The following is a 25,078-nucleotide window of genomic DNA, read 5'->3' as shown; positions in this document are numbered from 1 at the left end:
CGAATGAGTATCCTGACACTTGCACATACTGGAAAGACAGCTAGAGGTTTTTATTGAGCTAGGAAAATCCTCTTACAAGGAACAAGGGTTAGGGCTGTTTTCTCTAAAACCACTTACCATCAAAGACTGTCAATCATTTATTCTGACTGCCATTCATTCCAAATATTTACCGAGCTCCTACTATGTGCCAATCGCAATGCTGCATGCAAAGTATATAGTGGCCAAGCCAGGACTGGGTTTGGTGCGCTGGTCGGTACTTTTGATTCCAAGCTGAGCACTGCAACTTAAGGTTTAACCACCCTGGATTCGGAGAGCGCTGGGTTCAAATTCCCGAAGTCATTTAATTAGCTTGGTGACCTTGAGCGAGCTCCCGAACTGACCTTCGTCCATGCCTCAATTTCTCGTACTGTTGGAGGCCTTGCTGCTTAGTACAGAGTCTGGAAGTAGGAGCTACTAATTATTATTTAGCGCAGTAGCCCTCACCCGCATCTCTGCCGGCGGCCAGTCCACGGCAGGCTGACCCTGGAAATCGGGTCAGACGACAGACAAGGCAGGCAGCATGTGCTGGTGGGCTTTCTTGGCGTGCGGCTGCCTGCGTCTCCCCCAGGGCCTCGGGATAGTCCTAAGAACTCACTTTGGAGGAGGGGAAGGAGCGTGAAGAGGCTCTTTCGATCTGAGACACCCCCTCCCGGAGAAATCACCCCCTCCCCCCAGCCCAGCTCGGAGTGAAATCTAAGAAGCCGCCGCTGCTAGGTCTGAACGGAATGCCGGAGTCGGTGGAAGCCGGAGCTGGTCCGCCCGAAGGTCAGCGAGTTGTTTTGAGTTCTCGTACCCGGAAGGGGGTGGGGAGTGCAGGGAGGAGAGGACGCCAGGGCCCGAGAGACCCCGCGTCAGTGCAGAAATTGTTTGTGCTCCGGAACAGGCAGCTCAGCGGAAGCCGCGACGGGGGCGGGTCACGTGCGGCGGTGGCGGCGCAGCTGGCTGGGGAGCCTGGCTGGGGCCAGGTCCGGGCGGGGGTGCGCGGGGTGGCGGCTTTCGCGGCCGAGGGTGGAACCTGCGAACTCCGGGCGCTGGGAGCGACCGGCGCCCAGCGCCTGGCGCGAGGGAGGCGCGCGAGTTCAGGAGGGGCTGGGGTGGGGGCTAGGACGCTCGGAGCTCCGCGTGCTGCGGCACCAGCGGGACGAGGAATTGCGGGGAGAGGGGGATAGAGGACGAAGGGGCGGGCCCCCCATGCAAGAGTGGCGATGGCAGACCGACGCGAAGATGGTGCGGGAGTCTGAACCCCGAGAACGGAGACTCCGCTCTCGTAATCGCCGGCCTTGTTTTCTTTGCTGCAAATCCCGGAACGACCGGAACCTCCATCCCTGTCTGCGTCCCAGGGGTGCCCCATTACGCATGGGGGAGGGTGCGTCCCGCAGGGCGACTTCAGGCGGGGATCGGCCGCGGCCGTGGGGGGCGGGGGGATGGAGAGGAGGCCGAGCTGCTGGGCCCGGGAGGGCAGCCGGTGTGGCGGAGCGGGCGGGAGCAGTGGTGCACACAACACATACACGCCCCCCTCCCCCGGAAGAGAGGGCAAAGGAACACGCGAGCCATCCCTGGGGGCTCCCCGCGGCAGTGAGAGCCGGGCAGGGGCCTCGGAGAGGGAGGGGGATCCTGTAGAGAAACCATCGGCCCCCACCTCGGAAACAGGAGTGGCCTCGTGGCCGGGGCTGGGGGTGGAGGAGGGCTCACGCTTCCCCAAAGTGGCGCGCGACACTCAGGCGTGGAAAGAAAAGGACGCAAACTTGGCCATCCGCCAGAGCCCTTGAGGACGCCCAACTTTCGTGACTCCTCCAGAGTGGACCGAAATGCTTTCCCCCCGGAGTCCGCAAGGTTCACGTCCGAGACCTGGAAGAGTGGGGTAGGGTGGTCAGGCCTTGGGCGGGGAAACACCCTCCTCTCCAGCGCCAGGCGGGGAAGGCTCGGAGCAGTCGGCTCGTAAGGCTGACACCACCACCCCCCATCACCCTACTCCGGTCGGCTCTTCCGGAAATGGGAGGGGGGGATGGCCTCGGTGCGGGAGCGGTGCTAGTTCCCTTTTCTGCTACCGGGCGCTGTAAGGGGCCCGGGCCACCAGGGTGTTCCTGTCCCCAGAGCAGCAGCTCTCGGCCGGTCGCGACCGCAGGTCTGCTCTGAGTCGCGGCGGCAGTTGCGGCGCGGAGTCTGGGACAACTCGAGACGCCATTTGCATCCCCCCCTCCCCTGCAGGTTGGCGGGGGCGAGGGTGTCGCCCGCCGCGGAAGCGTATTCCTGGCAGTGACACTGATTAGGTACTGTGTCGGTACTTGCACAGAATCGGGGTGGGCCTCCACCTCTCCTGTGCGCACAGTGTTTCTGTTGGAAAAGTTGAGGGTTTCCACCGCCTCCCCCCTCGCCGCACAGCTGCTGTCCCCAGGGCGGAATTAGGCGAGCACGTTCCCTCAGCCCGAGGGAGAAAGGATCGCGCTGGCGCTGGGAGGCCACCGGGCCCGGGCCGCGAAAATCCAGCCCTGGCTTTGCGGCGAGCTGCCGTGTGCGGCGCTTACGCGCGCCCGGCCAGCCGAGGCCCGGTTTCCATCTGCCCCCTTTTGCCTCCGTGTTAAGTTCGCCGGGGAAAACCCAACCATCCGTGCCGAGCGCTCGGAGGAGACCCCCCCGCCCCCCGCATCCTGACCGATGGAAAAAATGACAGTGTAGGTCAGAACAGGCTGCCCGCGAGTATTAATGCGGCCGCCTCCATTCCCGGTGCTTGGGAAGAAAGGGCACCTCGCCAGGAAACCGCCGAAGGAGGAGCCACGAGGGCCGCCTGTCCCTTCTCGGGCTAGAAAACGTGGATTCTCAGAGGTACCAGACAAATATGGCCATACAGCCGCTGGAACTTACCCCATCTAAAAACAGGTTGACCATGTATATTTCGAGGAAGATTCGTCATTTTTTTTTCCCCCTCTCTCTCTCTCCCCCAACCAAGTACTCGTTGAGTCAGTTATAAATACTGTGAGAACCGCGTAATCGGTAAATGCGAACCTCGCCCTCTGCCTACTATTAAACGTGTGTACAGGAGAGGTCAGGCTGGGCACGACGTATCTTGGCATGGCCCAGGTGTGTCTTGAGAAGGCGTGGTCCCCTTTGCGCTCCACCTTCGAGAGCCCTTAATGGATAGGACTCGAAAAGAATATTTACTTGTGCTGTAGTGTCTATCTGGAGGTTTGCATCCTCCCTACCAACTCCTGCCTGGGGTTGTTTGCACGTAGCAATCCACGGCCTGGTTTGGGCTTTTATAGCCCACGGTTTGCTCTTAGATATTTCTTTTCCTGCCTATGTGCTGGCTGGGTAAGGGGAGGGGGCGGCCGAGACGCCGTGCTGCCGCCGCGCTCGGGTTCTCGCTGGCGCACTACGCGGCCTCGGAGGAGGGGGAAATGTGAACTCTCCGGGTGGCCGCTGGAGAACTGGAATTCTGACTTAGGGCCGCGGGTTTGTTCGGGATCCTGGCCGGCAGTGGCTTGGAAGCCGTCGGGGGTGGTGGGGGGAGGACGACGACCGTGTGTGCAGGGACAGCCCTGGGGGTGACCCTGTGGCTGGGGGCTGACAGCTTGGCACTCACAGTTGGGATAAGGATCTACGGAGAGCGGACCTCCAGCACATTTCAGTGATTAGGCCAGCGCTGGCAGCCACACAAGGGAAAGGCCATTTGCGTGTCTTTTTGAAAAGGGAAACTCAGGCCCACTTAATAAATCTTGAGTGACCTGAGAGAAGCCAGGCGGGGAGTGAGTGGCCCCCGAGGCCTCCTCAGGCCCTTCTTTGCCCTGACTCCTTCCCATCGCGCTGGGGACCCCCATTTCAAAGGAAACGGGAAGCCTTTTGAAATGAGAAATCTGACCGATCATTTACACGAATAGTCTGTGCATCTGTGTCAGTCAAATGTGGCCCACCAACAGTTGTCACACAACAGCACTGGGTCAGAGATAAACTTGGACTCAAGTACACTCCTCCCACCCACCCCCAGGGGACAGGCTTTTGCCCAGATCCTCAGGGAACTGGGAGGTGGCCTGGAAGAGTGTGTCCTTGAAACCAGTGCTGTCTGACCAAGGCTGCAGGGAGAGAAGAGGCGATGGTGCCCCAGCCTTGGTGGGAGCTGCCCTTGAACTCCCATTATTCCAGTTCAAATATGAGATGAAGGATCCTTTCCCCCACCCCCACCCTGGCCTTTAAGGGCAAGTCCAGTCCAGACAGTTTGAACCCATCTTGCCTTCTTCACTTTTCTGTGGGCCATAGTACCTTTTCCACCCTACCGAAACTGTGGCTTCATAAAGGCCTAGGGAACTTGAACTTGGACCGTTTTCTTACCCGATTCCCCTCCAAGGCCAGGGAGTCGCAAAATCATGCATTAAATCCCAGGCAGAATTCTAAGCACTTTATGTAAATTAAATCACATTTTATCCCCAAAACAACCCTTTGAGGTGGATGCTGTCATTGGTCTGGTTTTGCGGATGAGGAAACTGAGGCCGGGAATGATTGAGCGGCTTGCCCAAAGGCGCACAGCTAGCGAAAGGGCCGGGATGGCGCCGAGGGCGGGAGGCTGTGCTGCCTCTCCAGTGCTGCGGTGTGAAGGTGAGCTGTTTGGCGGGTGTTTCCAGCCCGACCTAACAAAGAAAAAAAGATCCGGGACAGTGCAAGAGACCAGAGAGCCCACTATTTGACCCTTATTTTGCAAAGGAAAGTTCCAGGGCGTCGCACAGAAGCACGTTACTGTGGCTCCGCGGTGGCGAACAATTCAAATGGAGGCTGTGCAAAGCCCCCCTCGCTCCGCCTCGCCGCAGAGCATCCGGCGGTCACGTCCGCCGGAGGTGACTGGGGGCTGGGGACAGCCGATTGCCGAGGAACTAACTCCTTATCGCCGAGTGTCAGTGGGCCCGGGCGGCAGAGCTAAACGGCCGCTCGCGGGGGTGACTGGGTCATGCCAGTCCCTGGGCTCGCCCCGTGGCCCCTCCCTTGAAGCTGGCCAGACGCCCGGCGGCGCCTCCCGCAAGTTCGGGGTCCCCTCGGCTGAAGCCGGCGGGCATTGCCGCGGAGTCCCAGGGGCCAGGGGGTTGGAGAGCTCAGCTCGCCAAGCCCGGCTGGGCCCCTGGTTCCGGGTTGCTCACACTCACCTTGGCCTCACCGAAATAACCCGCCCGCCCCCTGCCCAGGCACGCGCACGCACGCGCACACACACGCACAGACTCCAGCCTCCCGGGCCTCCGCCTTCCCTTCCTCCTCCCGCTCCGGCTTCGGAAGCCCGTGGCGGTGGCGTGCCGCGCAGGGGCAGATCCGAAGTGGAGGGGCCGCGCTGCCCGCCTCCCCAGCTGCTGTGCGGACTCCTGGGGTACCCGGAAGTGGCGGCGGCTTGGCAGGGACTTGTGTGCTGAGTGTTTGGCCATGGTCCGTGGGCGGGGGGGGGGGGGGCTGCTGTGACTGGATGGAGGTGGGGGGGGCGGTAAATCCCTTCTCCCGCGAAGGCAGCCTCGGCCTCGGGCCATCGCTAGTAGGAGTCTGCCCTTCACGTCTTGTATTGGCCACAGCGGGACGTCCCTCCGTGCCTTGGGCGGGAATGGGGGTGGAGGTGGGAGTTCGTGATCGGAGGCAGCGCCGGACATTCAGCACCCCACCCCCAACCCCCCCTGCACTCCCCGCCCTGGACCTTCACTTTGAACTCGCGAAGGCGCGCTCACTCGCGCGGCTGAGCTGAGCTGGGCTGGGCAGGGCGTACTCTCGGGCCGGTCAAGGGGAAGGCGGACGTGGGAGCTGGCGGCCGGCCGGCCCAGCCGCACTTGCCGGCTTGGAGAGAGAGGCTCCCGGAGCCCGGGCGGGCCGCCGAGCCGAGGGAGGGAGCGCCGCAGCCCGCGCGCCTCAAGGCAGAACACACGCCTTTCCCGGAACCTTGAAACCCAGGGGAGCCGCTGCCATCTTCGCGTGACGAGCAGCGAGACGCCGGTGATTAAGTGTTTCTTTCCGGCTCCCTCCCCGGGTTGCGGCTTCTCCTCCTTTCCACAGGGCTGGAAGAATCAAACGTGGAAAAAAACCACCCACAACTGCGCTCTCCAGGTCCGTTCTGGTCTCCCCAGGAGAGCCGACGCGGGCACCCTCTGCCCCCCTACACCACGCCTCGCCGAGGATCGAGGGCTGGGCGGGGGTGGGGAGGAGGGAGTCCCGGGCTACGTGCCTCGGTTTCCATCCACCTTGGCCCAAATCCACCGAATCACCCACCGCCCAAATGGGAAAGGGGGGAGGCACACATGGCCAGAGGCCACCCGACCCCCAGCTCCTCAACCCCTATGGGGACTAAAGCTAAATATAAGAATCCCCCACCCACACCCGGCACTAATCCTGCCGCCCCTCCTGGGATTAACTCGGCTCACAGGTCCATAAAACACTTCCGGCACGGCCAGAGGGTCTGCAGAAACACTTTAAAACTGTCCTCCCGGGCCTGGAGTCGGAATTGCCCGGGTTGGGGGGGGGAAGTGAGTAAACAGACGGTTGTTAAGAGCCTATCCCTGCGGTTTGCAGGCTGTGGAAGGAGCGGCCTAAAATGTGAGCTGCTGGGGCTGCTTGGGGAGAGGGGAGGGTGGACCCCAGAAAAGGATGAAACACTGAGTGAATGACAGTCACCTGGAGGAAAGGAGGTGGCTTTCACTAGGCTTCCCGCGCCAGTTCAGTGAGGAGTACTAGCACCATGAAAGTTGCCTGGTGTGTGCGTGTTGGGGGGGGGGGGGGGGGGCTCAGTTTCCTCGTAAGTAAAATGGGAACAGTGACACCCGCTCTGCCCACCTCACCTGGGTTCCTTAGGTCCCAAAAGAGAGAACATGTTAAAGCACTTGTTAAACATGGCCTGAACCTCCCCCACTTCACTGTGGTCAGTGAAGAAACCCCAGTGATTTGCTGATTTAAAAGAAAAGTCAACGCCAATCCTTTCTCAAATCCATGCAGGAATGGAAGAGGTAAGGGGCATCCAAGAGCACCCTCATATTTTGAACCTCTTTTCACTTCCAATTAAGCCTCTGAAATAACAGGGGAATCTTTCACATATTCTAAGGAAAAGTCCTTGTCAAGAATTGGGGGTTAAAAGTAAAGACAAAGAAAGGGTCTACCCATTGGGTTTAGGAGAAGAAAACGGGATGACAGCATAAAAATTCAAAATTGCTTCCTGGCTGTGTACTCCTTTATTAGTCTGTAAGGCAGATGCCCATAGATAGCCCTGCCCCTCAGGACCCCGGAAGTAGGCCCGGACTCAGGCTTGGTCAGCTAAATTCGAGGTGACGTTAGGGTGCGGGGTGGGGATAGTTGAAGAAGGGCAATCATTTTGCCTAAAATGAACATCAGAGGAAAGACCTAGGCCTGTCACTGCTTGCTGAAGGCACAGCGCAGCTAAAACTGTGTGTGGGAGGGGGCCTCCCGTGCCCTCCTTCCCCGCAGATGGGCTCACGCAGCGTGACCGGCCCCAGGTGGCGCCCAGGCACGCTAGGGACGGAGGCCCAGGCTGCGCATTCACCCCGCCGCGCAGATTACGAGCCAGGGCCTCCGGCGGGACCGCCCACCCGCCACGCTTTCCCCTTCTCGGGGCGCCGAGCAGGGTCTTCCCGCCTCCACCCACTGCCCCTCGGGCGGCGCCCTCCCAGCCCCGACACCCCGCCGGGGTCCCGAGGCCTTCCCCCGCCCCGCGGTCGCGGTTCCTTCCCCCTTGTGATTCATTTAGCAGCGGTGCAGAAAGCCTGTTTACCTCGGCATCCAGGGCGACTCGATCTGCGAAAAAAGCCCCAACGCCAGCGCCGACCAGTAGGGGGGGGATTGGCCTGTAGATTATTTCTCCTCCTGGTGCTTTTTTTTTTTTTTTAATGAGAAAGCTTGGTTGGAGAGGGGGTGGGGTGGCGTGTTGCTGCTGTTTTTTAAAACACCGTATTTGAAAGAGAAACAAAAGCCACACAAAAGCCATTTAGGAGGCACCAAGGCTGTTTTTACATATAAAAAGTGCAGCGAATACCAAGGGGCCCCCAGCAGTGATAAACTAAATGGTCGGCCGAATGCGACAATTAGCAGTTAATCTGTTATCTACGATCTGCAAACAAGTTTTGAGGCTCGAAGGACACCGAATTCCAGTTCCAGTCGACAGCGTTGTACTCCGATCTGCTAGGCACATCCGATGGCCTCCGTTTCTCCCACGTGCGAATCTCCAGCGCCCGCAAACCTGGGTTTCCCGGCTTGGACGGAAGACGTAAACCACAGAAAATTCGTGGGGCAGCCCAGGAGCCTCTGTCCGCATCGCCCCTCCGGCCCGAGCTTGTCTCTTAAGTTCAGATTTCTCCAAGTAGGTTTTCACTCCCTGGTTTCGAGAACCTCTTAACTTCGCACGTAGTAGGTCTCCACTAAATGTGGAATGAATGACAGAAACTCAAGTGGGCTTCTTGGCCCGGAGGGCAGCCGGGTGCGCGGCCTCACCCTCGGAACCCCACCGCGGCGCTCCGAGCCCCCCGGCCCACCGCAGCCTGCGCACAGCTTCGCCCGGTGCGGGCCGGGGCAGGCGGGGGAGGCCGGGAGGCACGAAACGCCTGGAGCCTGCACGATGATAAATATTGCGCAGACAGCCCATAAATAATTTGCATTATGTTCAGCTGACAACGCAGGGCGATTAATTTTAATAGCTACATATTTGCCTGGGCTGCTGCTTTCGTAGGCCCCGTAATGAAAGGCGAGAGGCCGCCCTGGCTCGGCACTCGCGGTCTCGGAAGGCAGCGGGGAGGTGCCCCGGAGGGCCCGACGCGGTGTCTCCTCCAGGCAGACCCCCCGGCCCTAACTCTCGCCCTCGCGCGCTGCCAGCGCACCCCGCCCCCCCGAGGCCTCGAGCAACAGGAGCCACCATAATGACATTGCACATTTGTCTGTGTGGGTAGAGCCACTTGTGCACGGGGAGACCCTCCCCGCGGCAACGCGCCCCCGCTCCCCCGGACCGAGCCCAGAGCGAACTCCGGAGGCGCTTTCACGTTCCGGTTTGGGTGTCGGGGGTGGGGGTGGAGAGGATGCTGGCTTTCGTCTGTGGGTCCCAGCTTGGCGGAGGCTTTTCCGTCGTCGTTGTCGTCCCGCCCCCCCCCCCCCCCACGCCCCGCCGGGCAGAGGCACCGTGCAGAACAAAGACTCGCTGCCCACGCATCCTCTCCGCTCGGGTCTGGTCTTGAGTCCTCCCTCCCCGCCGCCGTCCCGCGCCCGGCGGGACTACCCCACCCCCACCCCACCCCCCGCCCCAAAGGCTTCCCGAGCTCCTCCGTGCGAAGAACTGCAACACAAAAAGGACGGAAGAAAGGGCTGGGAGCAGCTCTTAAAAAGGGGGGGCGGGGAGGGGGACGCGGAGAGGAAGGACACGGCGCAGCGACCGCCGCGGTCCCGTGGTGGCTGGGTGCGCGCGTGTGCGTGTCTCTGTATGTGCGTTCTGATGACAAAGCCCCGCCGCCGCCAGTGTGCGCCTGGCTTGCCAGAGCACTGGTGGGAGGAGGGGAGCCGGCGCTCGCGTAGGTAGCGGAGAATCGAAGCTCCGGGAGAAAGAGTTCATCTGTGAGCCGGAGGGGTCTTCCCGGCCCGGCCAGGTGAAACCTCCTGAAGCCAACACCTGTGTCTTTTCCCTTTTGGAAACGGGCGAGAGCATCGATCATTTCCATATTTTAATTGCCTTTCGCAAAAGTCATCTCTAATTATGGGTTGCAAGGAGGGTTGACCAGGTCTGCAGCCTTTTATTCTGTATGTGTATGTTTGTCTCCGCGGAGACAATGCGCCCAGCTCTTCTCGAAATGCCAATCCGAGGGTGTCTGTGCGCGCCCGCGAGACGATCACGACGTGCTGGATCCACGCAGACCCGGCTGCGTGCACAATAAAAGCCGAGCAGGCGGCGGAGGGCAGCGCAGACCCACGGTTTTTCATTTTAGAAACGGTGGTGCGAAGAGACTTGACAATAATAACACGCAGCAGGATTAAATCGGGGCGGGAATAGGAAAATGCGTTTTCTTTTTAAAGCCACGGACTGTTTAACCCATCTGATCCCCCCAAGAGCTTTTCGTGCCCGTGTGGAGGTGAGAGGCTCTGAGGGTCTGCGATATGATGTTGCGAGACAGCCGCGTAATTTTAATGTTATTCTCTTCCCTTCATTCAGCACGGTTGTCAGGGTCACGTGGAATGTCCTTAAGGATGTCTGGTTTGGTGTTTTGTTTGGGTTTTTTTTTTTTTTTTGGATGCCCTGTTAGTTGAAAAGGAAAAAGAAAATGTTGAGGTTTTTTTTTTTTAACTTCTAAAAGTCTGCATTTCCTTAGTTTCAGAAACCCTTGTGGCCAAAGCCTCTTTTCAACTTCGTCAGAGGGAGAAGAGCAGTTGAGAAGGTTTTGGGGAGGTCAGGGGTTCTCGGGAGTGTGTCTGGAAGATGGAGTGGGATGAAGATCAGTGAGGAGCTGCTGGTCAGAAGTGGGCAGCAACAGCACAGAGAACCTGACTTTCTAGAAGGGTCTGGCATCTCTGAGCCCCAGTGTGTTTCTGGGAGTGTGAGCCTGACAGAGCCAGGAGCTGGGGTCTGCAGCTCCAGAGAGTTGGCAGTTTTTCTCCCTTCTTTGCTTCCTGCCTGCCCACCCCCACCCCCACCTGGCCTCCTGGCCTCCTGGCCTCCTGGCCTCCTGGCCTCACCAGCAGCCAGCTTTGCCTGGAGGAAGGCAGAGCCAGATGACTGGTCCAACTCCCGAGAGACCTCCTGGCTTTCTCCTCCCCTATAATCATAACCAGATGCACTTAAGCGCCTTTCATCAGAGGAAGCCCAAAGCCCTTTAACAGGCTTCCATAAAAGCCTTGCCAGGGCCTACCAGCCCGCTTCGTGATGGGGCCCCTGTGCCCATTTCCCAGCTGAGGAAGCCTGGGGCTGCCGTCGGGGTCTAGTGCCTTCCTCCCTGGGGCCCCAGAGGCCAAGGAAGTCTACCCAACTCAGGCAGCCTGGCCAGACAAGTTGGAGTCCCAGGATCCCTGCCAAGTGTGCGGGGAGCAGACCCTCTTGACAGGAAAGATGAAGCGGACAGGGGAGGAAAGCCAGCAGCCAGTGTCGAAGGAAAGACCAGAAGAGCCACATAAATTTCTCATCTTTGTGGGAAGAAACCAGAGGGGCTAAGAAAGTAGAGGTGGGGTTGCAGGGCAACGATGATAAAGACTTTCAGAAAGGCTCCCATGGCACTTGGAGCACCTAGCATGTAGAACCCAGATCCCACTGTATTGCAGTCTGTCTCCCCCACTTGACCATGTACTTTGGGTACAGAGTCTGGCACACAGTAAGGGACCCAAATGTTTGGGAGGCCACAAGTATGGTGGAAAGATCATGAACACCGGAGCCAGACACACCTGGGCTTCAGGTGAGAGCTCTGCCCCCAGCTGTTGTATGATCTCCCTGAACCTTAATTTCCTTCTCTGTAAAATGGGCCTGAGAAGAGTTGTGTCACAAGATTTGGGCAAGATTAGATGAAGTACCTTCCTGGTCAGGCACCAGGAAGGTAATACTATGCTTTTTTTTTTAGGAGATACTGGGGAATGAACCCAGAGCCTCCTCATACATGGGAACCACTGAGCTACATGGAAAAAACCAAGGAGAGTTGGTTTTTTCATTTGTTTGTTATTAAGAGATACTGTAAGTGGGAAGTTGGGGCTCAACCACTGAGCCACATCAGTTCCCTCAGTTGAGTTTTCTTTTTTTTCTGTTTGTTTGCTTGTTTTTTGTTCTTGTTTTGTTTTGTTTTTCAAGGCACAGGGAACGGAACCCAGGACCTCCCATGTAGGAAGCAGGCGCTCAATTGCTTGAGCCTCATCCCCTCCCTCCCAATAATATGCTTTTAATACATATTGTGTATTAAAGAAACAAGGGGAGGATTTGGGCTCGTATTGTTTAAAGTACAGGAAAGAAGATTCTTGGAAGGTCCTATGTGAACAGGATCTCACTGGCCTGGGATTTGGGTTGGAGGAGAGAAGTGCTTCTAAAAAGTGCATTCCAGTAGCCCTGTGAACTGGAGCTGCTGATCGCCACTGTCCAGAAGGCAGGCAGCCCCAAAGCTGAGCTCAGGGAGCCGTGCCGTGCCAGCCTTTGGACTCAGGCTCTGGGGTAGTGGCAGGTCCCTAGCCCTTGAACTTTCTGGCCGTAGGGGTGAGTTGTGGCTAAGCCCTGGGAATGCGCTGAGGGCCGGGCTGCCTGAGATGTGTGGCTGGCAGAGAATCCCAGTTGGTGCTGGCTTTCTGTGCCTAGGGTGGAGAAATGTCCCTTCAGGCTTCACCTCTACTCGGTTATCATTGCTGTACTTCATCTTTGGCAAGTTCATCCGCTGGCATTTGGCTGGGTGGTGGAGGGGAGCTGGCCTTCTTCTCTTTGCAGCTCCACCCATTCTGCCCTGCTCAGAAGCTCCCCACCACTTCACACACACACACACATACACAATTTGGGCCCAATTTTCTCCTCATTGCAAGCAGCTTTACTTGTTCGTTTCTCCTGCTCCCTGGCTGCACTGCTTGTTGGGGAGGGGGGAGGACATCCCCTCCCCAGGTCTTCCTGAGCTTAGCACAAATCTCCTGGAGGGCAGCCTGTTTGTTGGGGCCAGGGGGCTGCCTTGGCCTCAGTGGCCTGTGAGTGCCTGCCTCAGGGAAGGAGGAGAGGGGGAGGGGAGACAGATTCTGTGGGTATAGCAAATCTAACTCTGAGTATTGGGAATGAAAAACCGTGTGTTTAGAGTATGAATGTGGAAGTGGGATCAAGGAATAAAACATGTGGGGGAATAGGGAAGAAAATGAAAAAGTAATCCAACTCTCCTCCCATATTCCATCCCACCCCATCCCTGAAATAAGAACCTTCAAAGAGAGGCAAGAAAAATATGGGGAGAGAAGAGGATAAACGGGAGAGCAAAGCTAGGTTGGTGGAGACTCTTGGTCCCTCTCCTTTCCTGCCTAGTGAACTGGTTCCCTTCTGCGTCCAGTATAGGTCAGGAGGGAATGACAAATGAGATTGTTTCAACCAGATCCTTTATGGAATATGCAAGATCAGATTTGAGGAGAGGAGACAGGTCACTGTCCCATAAGCATTTCATAAAGGACAAGACAGTGTATTATCAAAGGTGGAGGATTTAGATCATGGTCCAAAATTCCCTGCCTTAAAAAAAAAAAAAAAAAAAAATTCCCTGCCTTCCACACTTTTGTTATCAGTCCTGCTTACGTCTTTCATGAATTTAGCAACATGCTGCAAAACTGATCTCCTCCCCTACTTGCTATCATGAAAATAAGGTTTATGGCATGTTAGCTGCCAGGGAGCTCAGAAGCAACTTAATTAAGCTCTATGGAGCGGGAATTTGGTGGAAAGACTCAAAGGCCCTGGGGGCTGGAATCCTCCGGAGGCATCTTCACCTACCCATCTGAGGCTGCGCTATTGGCTGCAGCCCATAGAGCTAACACGGGTCTCTCCATGTCACTTGGGCTTCCTCACAGCATGGAAGCTAAGTCGGACTTACATGGTGGCAGCTCAGGGCTCCACAAACAAGCATTTCAATATACAAGGCACAGGCTGCTTTATCTTTTCTGACCCACCCTCGGAAGGCACAGAGTTGCTCTGCTGTATTCTTCTGGTTACAAATGAATCACGAGCCCAACTAGTTTCAAGGGGAAGGGACATAGACTCTACTTCTCCTTGAGAGGAGTGGCAAGAAACATGTGGCCCTTAAATCAACAACAACAACAAAAAGCCATACCAGGCACTCCTGAGATCTAAGCTTAATTAGCAAGGACTCTAAACATATATTAGAAGCTTGTACCCTCTAGAGGACTCATAAATCATAGGGGTGCGGAGAGGGCCAGAGAGCTAAAATTAGACCAGGGTAAAAGCAAATATGGATTATAAGAAAAAGAGAAAATATTGAAAGGATGGCTCTCGCTGCAAGGGTGTCACAGGTGGGAAGAACTGATGAAGAATGGGGTGGTGGGATCTGATGATTTTAGGCCCTTCAGCACTGAAAGAGAAAGCAGGCAAGAAACAGGACTCCTGGCAACCTGTCTGCAACCCACCATTCACTCGCCATCTTGGGGGAGATCTGTGGTGACTCTTCATTGCTCCCAGCAAAGTTGTCTCGTCCTCATACAGATCACTTTTTTCCCCAACAGAGAAATCTCTTTGTTTGGCACCAAACTGGGAATGGAGTGAATGCCTTTCCTCAAGTGAAGTATGGGGAAAATAATAAATTAATCATAAGTCACTCTCATGCTTAATGTCTGCCCCCCACCCCAGGTGTGGCTTTAAATATTCAGTATGGATGGTGTTGTGACGGAAAGGGGCTGGGTACATCTCTGGGGCCCTGGGTTCCCATTATCCTTGTCTCTAACCCCTGAATGGAGAGTTTGACTTCTAATTTCATGCTAGGGGTTTCACAGGCAACATAATTGTATTTGCCTCTGCCTTTGATCTGCTATTTGATCTGCGATTTCATTGTGGCCCGACCAGGAGACAGAGATAGAGACGTGTGGAAAAACACGATTTTGTTTTGCTTTGGAATTGGCAGTTATTATTTTCGCTGGCTCCCTTAACGTTACACACCTTCCCTGAGTCTGAAATCTAATCATTTTCCTATTTTGGAAAATCCAAAAGGCATGTGCATGTGCACCCTCTGGCCTGCTTTCCTTTCCCTCATGCAGATTTAATTTTCAGTGAGGCTTTGGGGCATGATGCTCATGTTTTAGATCTCAATGCAAATTGAAGTCCCAGTGTCAGTAAAGAACTCCTGGGTGAACTCTGACACCCCTGCCCCTCTCCTGACCTCACCCTGACTTCCCAGGACGTATCTGGTTCTCTCTGGCCTCCCTTCAGGTGACTTGGGACTGCAGAGCCAACTTGGGCTGGAAACCAAAGGAAACCCAGATTCAGCAGGAACCTTGAGTGGGTCAAAACTAACCATCTTTCAGGGCGGCCCCTGAAATAAGCTGGCTCTCAGGCAGGGCTGCCCTATCAGGTTGTACAGTCTGCATCCCGCTCAAAGCGCCCCTCAAAGACAGGGAGTGGGGGCTGGGTTTCAGGTGGAAAGGCACTCAGTCTCCTAGGGCTGCTGGAACAAAGTACCACAAACTATAGGAGGCTTGGAACAACAGAAATGTATTGTCTCGCATTTCTAGAGACTGGAAGTCCCAAATCAAGGTGTTCCCTCGGAAGTCGGTGGAGAACAGAATCTCTTCCGGGCCTCTCTCCTGGCTCCCGGCAGTGGCCGCCAAGCCTTGATGTTCAATCTCTGCCTCCACTGTCACCCTCTCGTCTTCTCTCTCTGTATCTGTCTGGGTCTCCTCTCCCTTTCTTAGAAGGACACCAGTCAAATTGGCTTAAGGGCCCACCCTGTCCAGTATGACCTAATTCCCTTTGCAATGACACTATTTCCAAATAAGGTCACATTCGCAGGTCCTGGAGGTGAGGCTGGCTATATATATACTTGGGGGTGGGGTGGGTATACAGTTCATCCCATAACAGGCACCTTTTCCAGTTCTCATGAAGTAACCGAATAGGCTAATGACAGCTCCTTTCTCAGGGCAGAGGAGAAACCTATCCTCTCTCTGATGGAGGAAAAAAAAGAGATGGTGACAGTGAGAGCAGGAGCCAAGGGGGCCAGTCTAAGGCCACACCAGTGTTGACTCAGCAAGCACGTGGGAGCAGCAGGCCCATTGATTTGCCCTCTGCTCTTTCACCACTCACCTGCAGGATCCAGTGTTCTTAAGCTCTTGAGTTACTGGGTCTGTGTCCCTCCTTGTCTTTATCTGGAGTCCAATAAAAAAAAAAAAGGCAGAGGTGTCACACGACGCACGAGTCGCATTTGACCCATAAGGTGGGATTTTGGGGTGGGGGGCAGGGAGGGTAGTGCATTTTGTTCACTTCTGAATGTGAAGCCTTTAAGGTATGTTGTTAGCTGCAGACCTTTATGTCCTACAGTTTGACTTGAAGACACTAACAGGTGATCCAGTAGAGTTGGACACCCTAACAAGCTACCTGTGAACTAATATTCATACTAATGTGGAATGGATGAGGAGGATTTGCATTTGAAAGTGGAGGGTAGGGAGAAAGCAATCCCTAAGCAAAATCAAAACAATTCCAAACTTTCCTGGTGTCAGCAAATAGGCTGATAGGGGAGGCCTTAGGGAGCTTTCTTCACCTACGGAGATAGAATGGCTTATTCTGTTCCTTTCTAAGCTGGGCAGTATCGGTATTGGTAGCTCCGTTAATACTTTGAAAGGTATTTTCACAATAAAGCCCTAACTGGCCTCTGTCCTGAGAAGGGCAGGCTTTTCCCCTGCAACGAGAGCATTTATAGGCCCGGAGCCCTAATTACACTCACCTCCCTCCCTGTTTCTTTCCACACTTGAGGTAACTTGAGTTGGGTATGTTGAAGGAAAAGAGTTTCAAAGGGTATTAGTTACACCATTGCGACTGTTCATGAGTTCTTGGCATTTTCTTCCTCTCAGTTTTTGTGTGTTTTAATAAAAAAGAAGAAGAATTTGTATCTTTCACAAAGGAATACTCACCTATAGTTTAGGAAGCCAAAAGACACCGTTAAAGGCTTAATACAAAAAAGTGGCCCTCTGTGGGTAAACCCCTTGTTGTTTCGCCTGTTTCTTCTGGTATATACTGTATCATAATATTTCTAAATAATATGTAGATGCGGTCTTCTGTATCACATTTCCCTCCGCCATCCCAGGTATAGAGCTATAGCACAATTTCTTATTAAATTCATATCCAGCGTTTACTTTGTGACTACATATAGATTGTTCATTGCTGAGGCAAATGAGCTTCAGTGATTGCATTTCCTTTCTTGTACCACTTTTCCCCCCTGGAGTTAATAATTGCCTCATTTTTTTTTATTTGCTTAATTTTCCTTGACCTATGACTAATTTTCCCACACTCTGCAACCTCTGTACAAATCATCTGGGGTATGGTTTTCTGTGTGTTCAATCTGGGAGACCATCTGCAAATAAGCTGATCTTTTTTGTCTTTTTTTGTGCTTTTTTGATTCGCCATTTAATTCTGAAAACTTTTAGAAGAGTTTCCAATCTTCCGTTTAGTTTTGCTTTCCAAACTTTTTTTTGCATGAAGTGTGGTAGAGTTGTACTGCTTCCAACTGGGGTATTAGGTTTTGGTGGAACATTGCATCTCCTACCCCCCCCCCCTCCCCCAGTTAATGTCAGGAGCTGAGAAATGAATCTGGAGTTTCAGATTCTTGATATTTTGCTTAGTTTAAATAAACGTTCACCAGTTTTTCCTAAACATTAACCTTTCTGAAGTGACGACTGTTATTTCCTGGAACTATCTAGTGTTAGTAAATTTTTTCCCTCCATCCCAGAACAATTTTACACTTTTAGAAATAAAGATTATTTTTAAAATAATTAATTGGCCCTTCCTCAGACCATTTACTGCAGGGTCCGTGCCCTTCATTTACATTCATTTTGGTGTGTTTTTTATTTGTGTTTAGTTAGTTGCAGGTCTGCTTTCTCACCTAGACTGTAAAAGCCTTGAGGGCCAGAACTGCTTTTTTAAAAAAATCACTTTGGTATTTCGGGGACGCCCCTAGGGCCTAACCCAGTGCCTTGCCCTTAACAAACTCTGTATAAGTGCAAGTTAAATTCAAAAAGAGGGAATGGGGGGAGAGAGTTAAAGGCTTCGCCAATAAAGATCCCTTAGACGGAGGTGAATTTCAAACCCTCGTGCCCCAGAGCGACTTAGTAGAAAGCTCTTGAGCGGTGAGATTGTGCTGCAGGCCTCGTCCCCGGGGAGCTGCCTCCGCAGGTTGCAGGAGGGCGTTCGGGACACTCGCCCAAGTTCCGGGGTGCGCGGACCGGACGCTGTGTGCGGGAGAGATAAACAGGTCGACCGTTGCAGGAACAAGAGGTCATTTCTCGGTATTAGAGCCCGCTCCGGCGTCCGTGGAGGGGCGACTGCAGGCCGCGCTCTAACCAGAGGGAGGCGGTCGTCCCGGGTCAGGGGTCCGCCTTGCCCTCCGCGGAGAGAGGGAGGCCCGGGAGGGAGCCGACGCGGCGCCCCGCGCGCTGCCCGGAGCCCGGGGACGTCCACACGGTCGCCTCGGCCCAGCCTGCGGCTCCGCGGTCCCGCCGCCGGGGGCAGCGCCGCCCGCGCCGCCCGGGCTAAGATGGCGGCGCTCAGCCGCGCGGGCCTGCCCGCACCCGGGGGGGGGGGGACCGGCGGCTGCCCCCCGCGAACCGGGGCGCGGGGCTGTCCCCCCTCTCCCCCTCCCCAAGGAAGACCGTCCTTCCTAAGCCCACAGGGACCCCGAGGGCCCGGCCCTGCTCCTTCCCCAGACGGGCTCTCTGCCCGGTCCCCGACCTGCCTGGGCATTAAAGGGATTATTTTCTCTCTCGCTCAATTCCCGGAGACTCCTGTTACACGAGGAGGTACCACTCCCCGGCTGGAATAAAGCCTACGAAGGGGATGACTGCCGGGCGAGATGGTGGACCGAGGAGCAGCGGGGTCCCACTGGGTGTAGGTCTAGCACCCACGCCGTTTCCTCCGGACCTGGCAGCTCGGCTAGAAAAGTAAGCCGTTGGAACCCTTTTGGTGCATGGCTCCTCAATACTGGTGATCGCGGAGCTTCAAGCCCTTTTAAGACAATGGGCCCAGGCTCTAGATATCAGAAATGTCCAGGAAGATCTGTGACATCGATAATATTACCTAGTAACGACTACAGAATGTGCGCGGCCCCTCACATTTTCTGACATCGGTATGCGCACAGTGTAGGCTGCCTTCCTCCTAGGACACTCCAGAACCTGAGGTCCAATTTACCAGAAATGGCATTGATGAATGTGGTGCATTCTGAGTGATCCGCCGGCTCCGCTCAGGTTGCGAGGTCAGAAAGCACCCCCCACCCCCACCCCCACCCCAGGGAGCAGCTGATGCAGGTAGAATCACAATGGTAGAAGCCGAGAAGTAGCCGCCAAAGCTTCCCGTGGCACCAAAACACTGTGTGCTGACACCCCCCACCGGTTCAATGTTCCATCCAAAGTTTGCAAGTGGCTTATCAGCTCAGCGTGAGAGGCTGAAATGTGAACTTTTGGCTTTTGTTTTGGTGAAATAAAGTCGTTCTGCATACCGTTTGCACCGGCCTGTTATTCTTATGGAGAACACTTCCTCCACCCACCCCAGCGGCAGCCTCGCCAGCTTTCCTGCTTTCAGCAGCCCCTCTTTTAATTACCTCTCTCTCGCCACCAGTTTAGGCTGCCCTCGGCGCTTTGTTCAAGTACAGCCATAAACCCACGGCTGGGCCTAAACCTCCTTGGTCCTGACCTTTCCCGCAGCAGGCCCGGAGCCTGGCGGCCTGCCTGGGCCCCCAACTGATTGAGCAAATGACACTACATGGTGTGTGTGTGTGTGTGTGTGTGTGTGTGTGTCCTTCCCCCTGCACACTTGTTGGTACTTTCAAGACAGACCGCTTTACAGAAAAATTAATTATATACAAGGAAAAAATCCAAAGCAGTCCTTTGGAGTGAGGTTTCCACGAGCTGGGGTCACCCCAACCTCGAGCCCACCGTCCGATTTCCAACCCGTAGCCTACGCCAACGGGTTATCCCTGACCTTGTGCCCACCAAATTCTCCTAGCACAAGCTCGGGTGACCCCCGGCGGCTTCAGCCGCACTCACCCCCAGCCCTGCCCAGCCCCGACGCCTCTCCCGGCAGGCGCTGTGACCATAAACGGCAAGACCGGCGGCCGGCAGAGCTGGTTAGGTTACGACTCCCAGGAGACCGCCGCCTCGAGCGGTAGGCCCATCTGGAGCGCAGCTGAACGAGTTAAGCTGGGGTGGGGACTGGTGAGGAAAGGACCGGGCGGGAGCCCGGGGCAGACTCGGCCTCAGGCTCCTCCAGGGGCGGGGGAAGGACCAGACTTACTTCTCCCTAAGGTTGCGTGGCTAGGGGAGGGGAGAAGGAGTGGCGATAGACTCCCGAGAGGGATGCGGGAAGGGGGTGGGGCGCGGCCGAGAGGGAGGCCGTGGAGCCGGGGGAGAATGCGCCCTAAGAGGCCCTCCCGGGAGGCTAAGGCGCTTCTGCGCAGAGCAAGTTGCGAGATGGAAGGTGAGGAGGCGCGACGCTGGGTGCAGCCCCAGGTTCACCAAGGTTACTAGCCAACCGCCCTCCCAGCCCCGCCGGATCCCGCTCGGCCTGACAAAGACCGCGTGCGACCGGGGCCGACGAGGAGCCGCAACGATTCTCAGATCTTTAATTACGCTCGAAGCCCCTACCCTTCCCCCCACCCCATCGCCGGCTTCCAGCCCTTTAATCAATTTCATGATATTAAATATTAATTTCCCGCCAGCCAGGCTTTCTCGGAGGGGGGAAGGGGCTAGCCGGGCAGCTCCGAGGAAGGGACGGATTTGCAGGGGATAGAAAGGCGGGCTCTTAAGCGACCTGCGCCCGGAACTGGGATCCACCAGGTCTGCGCTTAGTGGCTGGGAAACTTGGAGAGTTGTGAGCGCCGAGGCGCAGGCCTCGAGGAAGGACAGCAAGGTGTGCCGATGAATCTCTGCGTACAGGGCGGTTGCCTCCTGCGCCGCGCCCCCCCCCCCCCCCCGCCCCCAGTCTGCCTCACGCGGGCCCGCGGCGCGCCGCGATGATGGATCGCGCCTGGCGGGGGTGATTTGGTGTTGATCGCACATTATCACTGGCAGGTTGGACTGGTTGCTGATGGACGACTTCTAGCGGCGGCGGCGGCAGCGTCTTTCGATACCGTACGGGGACTCGATCGCTCCGCGAGGGTCTCTCTTTTTCTTCCCAACTAGCCCCCGCCCCACTGCCCGGCGCCGGGAGATCCTGAGAGTCCGGGCGGGATCCTACCCGCACCCAAGGTCGCGTGTCCCCGCCTGGGGCCTGGTGTGGGCTGCAGGCCGGGCGAGGAGCGGAGCCAGGGCGCCTCTGCCTCTCCCACTTCCTCCCATTCCTCCTTCCCTTGCTGCCTGCTTCTTCCCGCCCCCCGCCCCTTCCTGCTTCCCCATCGAAACCCGGAGGGCCTGGATCGCTCGGCGGGTGGTTTCCCCGCCGCCAGGCCCAAGCCGCGGGGGACGGGCTCCCCCGCCCGATGACACCCCCCACCTACCCCTCTCCCAAGGCTCGCAGCAGCCGCGGCGCTGCGGTGCGCCCCTCCTCGTCTCTTTTTCTAAAGTGCCTGCAGATACAAAAGCGGTTTCGTAATGCCTTCCGTCTGCGAGAGCCGGAGGACCTTGGCTGACCTTTCGGAAACTGATTGCAACTGCCTGTTAACAGCCCGTACTGACCGCACCGAGCGGAGCAGAGGACAATCATTTAAGTGACAGACGGCGAGGTGGCCCCGGCTCAGTCGAGCGGCCTGGTTAAGCCCGCCCCGCCCCTCCCTCCTCCACCCCCCAGTCCTCGCGAGCTTCCCCCGCCCCCAGTCCCGGGCGCACTGCGGGCCGTGGCGGGCGCTCGGGCGGGCAGGGAGGGCGCGCCGTGCGCGCGCCTGTGTGTGTGTGTGTGTGTGTGTGTGTGTGCGTGCGTGTGTGCGCGCGCGCGCGCGCGTGATACCCGGCCGGAGGGTTAACCCTTCGCCGAGCGGCCGGCCCCTTTGAGGCCGCGAGCTGCCGGCTTAATCTGCCATCTGCAAAAGAGGAATAAAAGGGCCGCCTCCGCCGACTTTCCCTAACGGGTAAACTGTCCCCTCTCTGCGTGACCGGGACTGCATCCCTGCTGCTACGCCAAGGGAAGATCCCGACCCCCGGTTCTTCCGGCACGGCCCTGGAGCCCCTCCTGCACTCCCCTGTGTCGTTACCCTCGCCCCCCGACACAGGGAACAGCACCGAGACAGCACGAGGGGTCCGGTGGCACCGAGACTCGCGGCGGAGCGGACGTGGGTGTTCCCGGTGTTTTCTGTTTTGGAAACTGGAGAAAGGTGGGGGGGAGCCCACACTGGGAAAGCGACGTGGGGGAGGGGGAGGCTGGTGACAGGGCACCTCGGGCAGCTCTCGCTCCCTCTCTCGGGAGAGATCGCCAGCTGCTCTCCAACAGGCAGCGCCCTGAAATCTATTTAAAGAGAGGGAAAGGGGAGGAGAACAAAGGGGGAGGAGGGGGGCGGCAAGCGGAGCCTGGGCGAGAGCGAGCGAGCAGGGAGGATCCGCGGCTCCGCGGGCACATCAAGCGCTCACATCTGTACACTCCGCGATCGATGGGGAGAATGGATAATATTTGTCAGCTGCAGACCTTTCTCTTCCCGGTTCCAGGAGAGGGGAGGGGGCGAGAGAGGGGGAGGGGCAGGCAGGCCAGGCGAGAGAGGCCGCCTCAAGGACAGCACGCTTCCCGCTGCAGCCACACGGAAACCCAGAGCCATGAAAGCCCGGGGATTTTTCTCTTATTATCATTATTAATTATTTTTTATTATTCCACAGCAGCCCGCGATCGCTCGGCGGCGCCCCTCCCCCGCCGCCTCCCTTTGTTGATTCTCCGCTGCGAGCGCTGCGGGCCCGAACCACCGCCGCCGCTGAGCACGATCTGCTCTTGCGCCCCGGGTCGCAGCTGCGGCCCGGGAAGCCAGGCCTGCGTCCCCGCCCCCGCCCCCCCACGGCGCGGCCGCTCCGGCGCCCCCTCCGCGCCACCCGCCACGAGGCTAGCTCGGCCTCTCCGCTGCCTCTCGCCGCCGCTCCGCATGTCCCCAAAGCCCAGGCGAAGCGCTGGCTGCCGCTGCCCCGAGCCTCCGGCCGCGCGGGGGCCCTTCGCCCCCCCCCCCCCCCCCCCGTGGCTGCACTCTGATGCCGCCGTCCCCACACATGGTCTTCATTTCGCACACTAGCGGCGTGCTTCCTCTCGGCTCCTCTCCTCGGGGCTTTTCGGATCGAGGAGGGAGGTTTAGAGGAAGTTAGAAGCCCAGCGAGCCCAGGGGAAAGGGGGAAAACCCTCGCACTCTGTCTGAGCTGCCGAGGCGGAGGGGGAGCGCCTCCCCGGGGGATGGCGTAGAGCCTGGGTGCCCTCCCCCTCCTTGGGTGCGGGAAGGGCCAAGTGAGGGCGGCGGGCGGCAGAGGACTGGCCCCGGGTGAGCGAGCGAGCGAGCTCCAAATTTGCTTTCGCTCGGCCCTGGCCTGCTCCTACCGATCACGGTAGCACTGACCCAGAACCCTCAAAACGGCAGAGCTGAGATAGGAGGCGATCGGATTAGCAGTCATCAAGTGAGACCAAAGCCACCCCTGGTCTGCCCCCCACCCTCCGCGCGGGCGAGTTCCCTGGGCCTTAGCTCCCACAGCCCCCTTCCAAGGTTGAAAGCGCGGGGTCGGAGCCCATTCTCGAGGGGAAGGTGCAGAAAGCTACGGTCTGGGATTACTTGTGGCTCCCCATCCCGCCAGTCCGCTGTACTCCAGCGATTCCGGCCCAGCCTGCGGCCGCGTCCCTGACTGCTCCGCGGTCCTGGGCAGGGCAGGAAGCTGGCACGGCCGCCGGCTGGGCAGGCGCCACTTGGCCGGGCCGGCTGCTCGCTGGAACTCGCGCGGCACCTTCGCGCCGAGTCAGGTTCCCGGGTCTTCCGCCGGGTCACCCTCTCTCCCCGCCCTGACTCTGTCCCTCGGCCTCTCTCCGGAGTCTTCCAGTCTCCTCCCGCCCTCTTAGTTTTTCCCCTCCTTGGTCTGTCTCGGGAGCCCCGTAGCGCAGTCAATCGCCCTTTGCGAGATTCAAAAAGAAGTTTTGTGTTTCCCCGGGGGCAGCAGCCTAATGCTTCCCTTGTTTTCCGGAACAAAGCAGACATTCAGTGGGAGGGGGCAGGCGCTGACTCCCTCCCCTCCCGGCCGCACCCCGCACCCCTGCAGATTCCGAAAGCTCGTTCCTAGGTCCTGGAGGCCTGGGGGTGGAGAGGGGCCCTCCTTCCCCAGGTTCGTCCCCAAAGCCTCGAGTCCCGTCCCCCCCTCCCCCTCCCACACACACACCCTTTTCCCTGGGTTCTCGGCCGGTGCGGGGAGCTCTGCTGGTGTTTGGGTGAGGTTCCCAGCCCGGGCGGGGAGGGCGCGCACGCGGGTGTTTACAGTGTGCCTGCGCTGCTGGAAGCTCACCCGCCGCCGCCTGGCAGCGTGGGGCACCCGCGGACTGCCAGCTTGGAGGAGGCGCACAGCAGCCAGCCTTCCCGGCACGCGGCCGGGGGCCTCTCACCTTCCTCCTCCAGCCCACAGATCCCTGTCCCCCGCCCTCCCCCCCCCCCCCCCCGGGCCCATAGCCTTGATCCAGGGGTCTATCCAAGGGACTGGGGAGGGGGATGGATGAAGAACCCCCAAGGGGACTCTCAGGGCAACCGTGGCCAAGCCTGGGTTCTGAGCCTACAGCCCGCCCCCTCCAGCAGCCAGTTCGCCCGCCGAGGGAGCGCATCACTCCACTCGAGATTCCTAGGTGCTTCTGCCTGCGGACAGCTCCCGGCAGCCCCACCTGCCCGGTGGCCTATCCCTGCCCCCCCCAACCCTCGGAGTGGGGGTAGAGGGGCCGCGGCGTGAGCTGTGCCCGCGCGCGCCGGGCCTCCTGGTCGTCGGAGCGCTGCCCGAGCTCCCGCTCCAGCTCTTCCCCTCTCCCGGGCCTGTGGCCGGCCCCCGGCGCCTCCAGCGGGGCCTGAAACTTGATCCCGTGTCGGAAGGACAGTGTGTAAACACCAGGCGCACTCCGTGAAGCCGCGGGAGGGGCCGGGCGAAGGCCGCTGGGGCAGCTCCGAGGCCCCACGCCCCCGCCCGCCTGCTCGCCCCGGGCACGATCGGCGGCGCGGTGGCCGCCTCACTCTCTGCCTTCCCAGTTGGCTCAGCTAATTGGAGCCGCCGCCGACGCCACCGCGGCGGCCTCTTGTTGAATTTTCTAGATCGGGACCATTCAGTCGTGGCTGCCTGCAGCTACCCTCCCCCTGCCACAGCTGTTATCTCGGCCGGCAACTTGTTGGTGGTGGGGACCATCTCTCCGCTGACCCCAGTCTCAGCCTCCCGCGTTCACCCCAGAGGTTCCGGGAGGGCGGGTTGTCTGCGGGGCGTGGAAGGGGAGGTAGAGTCTTAT

General features: G+C 57.9%; 1 protein-coding gene across 2 annotated transcripts in view; it reads left to right on the top strand.

Moving 5' to 3' along the window:
• The first annotated feature begins 722 nt into the window (after nt 1-722).
• The window catches only part of BCOR (BCL6 corepressor), a 119,589-nt gene continuing 95,233 nt past the window's right edge, over nt 723-25,078 (top strand). The window contains exon 1 of one of the 2 annotated variants that reach the window (XM_058291782.2): nt 723-804. The gene's annotated coding sequence lies outside the window, so the exon portion shown is untranslated. The remainder of the gene's footprint in view (nt 805-25,078) is intronic. The other variant, XM_058291781.2, reaches the window with a different exon arrangement.

This window comes from Dasypus novemcinctus, chromosome X (assembly GCF_030445035.2).
Source record: "Dasypus novemcinctus isolate mDasNov1 chromosome X, mDasNov1.1.hap2, whole genome shotgun sequence".
NCBI classification, from domain to species: Eukaryota; Metazoa; Chordata; class Mammalia; order Cingulata; family Dasypodidae; genus Dasypus; species Dasypus novemcinctus.
This window is presented reverse-complemented; position numbering and strand designations above follow the sequence as displayed.